Below are 2,746 nucleotides of genomic sequence, written 5' to 3' on the forward strand. Positions count from 1 at the left end.
CTCCCATTCCAGGAGGAAGAGCCTGTAGTAGGACAGAAAGGCAAAGCCTGGTGGTGGAGTGCCCGATATCCATTCCCTCACCCCCTCCCTTTACCATGTGGGTAGGACACTGGTACAAGCCAGAGAGGACTTGGACGCCTCGTGTGGAAATTCTGAAACATCCACGTCCAATTGACCGATTCAGGAGCAATGTTCAGTGAAAGACAATTCTCACTTTAAACCCACTGGCAGTTCCAACGACAGTCCTTCCACTTCCAAAAAAGACACAGATACCTCACTGCACAGAGACACAGACACAAAAATAAACAGAAGTATTGGTAAACACACCAATATACAAACACATACAATATTTACAAGGAGATAGGCACACACACAGGTAGAAACACACAGAGACATATACAGTCACATACAAACAGACACAAACACAGTTAACATAGAACATAGAACAGTACAGCACAGAACAGGCCCTTCAGCCCACGATGTTGTGTGAGACCACTGATCCTCATGTATGCACCTCAACTTTCTGTGAACATATGCATGTCCAGTCGTCTCTTAAATGTCCCCAATGACCTTGCTTCTACAACTGCTACTGGCAACGCATTCCATGCTCTCACAATTCTCTGTGTAAAGAACCCGCCTCTGACATTGCCTCGATACTTTCCTCCAACCAGCTTAAAATTATGACCCTTCGTGTTAGTCATATCTGCCCTGGGAAATAGTCTCTGGCTATCGACTCTGTCTATGCCTCTCATTATCCTGTATACCTCAATTAGGTCCCCTCTCGTCGTCCATTCTCCAATGAAAAAAGTCCGAGCTCAGTCAAACTCTCTTCACAAGATAAGCCCTCCAGTCCAGGCAACATCCTGGTAAACCTACAGACGCGCACACACTAACACACACAGACAAACACACAGAGGAACAGAAACTAGTGTCATTAAGATGCAAATCGATATGCTTCGGATTGTTAAGGGATCAAGGATTCTAGGGAGAAGGCAGAAGAATGATGTTGAGCTACATATAAGAAATTATTTAACGAATTTTAGGCTCGATGGGCCGAATGGCCTCATTCTGCTCCTTGCTTTAATGTTCTTGTGGTGTTGCGCTATCAGGTAATCTCTTTCTGAGACAGCAGCAGAGGCTGGTTTTGATACATATTTGATGGAAAGGGTCAGCGGGAATGTGGGGCAGGTTTGAAGTCCAGAATGCTTTCTGTTTATTCCTCATTATTGTGTCCTTATCTCTGAAAAGAAGTGGTGATTTGATGTTAGGTTAACACGGTTTAAAATACGGGTCCCACAATGAAATAAGGACGTCCCTTTCCCTTTAGTGTTGTGCTACCTGTGGTGTCCTCATCCTCAGGAGCAGTGAAGACTCGGTTATTGAAGATATTCAAGGCTGAGCTTGACTGATCTTTGCTGGACAGTAGAGTCAATGTTTATTGGGAACAGACAGGAGAAGGACAATCGGATTAGTTATGAGTATTCTGAATGGTGCAGCCAAAAGGCGAACTGCTGCTCCTATCTCATGCACTGTGCCATCAATCTACCCTTGAGGCTGTTACAGAGATGTACTGCTGCCCTGACCGCATGTATTGTTCTCTCAATCCACCCTCGAGGCTGTTACAGAGATGTACTTCTGTCCCTACCCATGTGTTGTTCTCTCAATCACCCCGAGGCACTTACGGAGATATACTGCTGCCCTTCCCAATGTATTGTTCCCTAATCCAGCCCTCGAGGCTGTTGCAGAGATATACTGCTGCACCTACCCCATGTGTTTTCGCTCAATCCACATCTCGATGCTGTTACAAAGTAGGGGACCACCCCTTTCAGTAAGGCAGGATCATTACAATGAAACAGTAGAAGACCATTCTCCCCCTCGAAGGAGTTACACAGGAATAGAGAATGAAGTAACTCAGCTCGTTGAGTACATTACACAGCCCAGGAGGAGACCATTTAAACCACCTTACGTGCTACGCAGGAATGGGGAAGCTGTCGCTAACGGAAATAGAGAGTAGAGATAAATGTTTATTTTCAGGTTGCAAAGCTGTAACTTCTGTATTGCTGTAGAGATCACTGTGGGATCATCAATGACAAATAATCTGTATCAAAGATCTGGAGGAAGGGAACTGAATGGCGCGAAGCTCAATTAGCGCATCACCAAGATGATCATTCAAGATGTCGTCAAATGGAGGTACTGAGTCTGCAATGTGATACAGACAAGGAAGGTTAGTGAGCAAACCTTCAGCAGAAAGAACATAAAGTAAGTTGTCTATTGTGGCAGGAAGGATAAAACAATGGCGAACAATTTAAATGGAGAGAGATTGCAGAAGTCTGTGATACAGGCCGTTTCCATGTTCCTGGGACATGGATCATATGAAGTCAGTCTGCAGATGCAGAAAGTGATTTGGAAAGTAAGTGGAATGATGCTGTTTAAGGCAAAGGTTATCACGTTTAATGAGGAATGTTTTACTGCATCGGAATGGGGCATTGCTGAGACCACATCGGATACACTGTGTGCAATTTTGATCGCCTAAACTTAAAAAAAATAAAATTCTTTCAGAAGATTTTCATAGACGTTTCCCTTTATACATTCCTGGAAGGAAGGCGTTTTGTTATGGGCTTATCAGTTTTGATCTGAGATGAGAAATCTTCTTGAATTATACATGACTTGCTGAAAGGTGTTTCAGCTGGATGCACGTTTCCACTTGATAAGGAGTTTAAGTCTAGAGAATAATTTTAAGAGTAAG

Source organism: Hemiscyllium ocellatum, unplaced genomic scaffold, assembly GCF_020745735.1.
Source record: "Hemiscyllium ocellatum isolate sHemOce1 unplaced genomic scaffold, sHemOce1.pat.X.cur. scaffold_154_pat_ctg1, whole genome shotgun sequence".
Lineage (NCBI taxonomy): Eukaryota > Metazoa > Chordata > Chondrichthyes > Orectolobiformes > Hemiscylliidae > Hemiscyllium > Hemiscyllium ocellatum.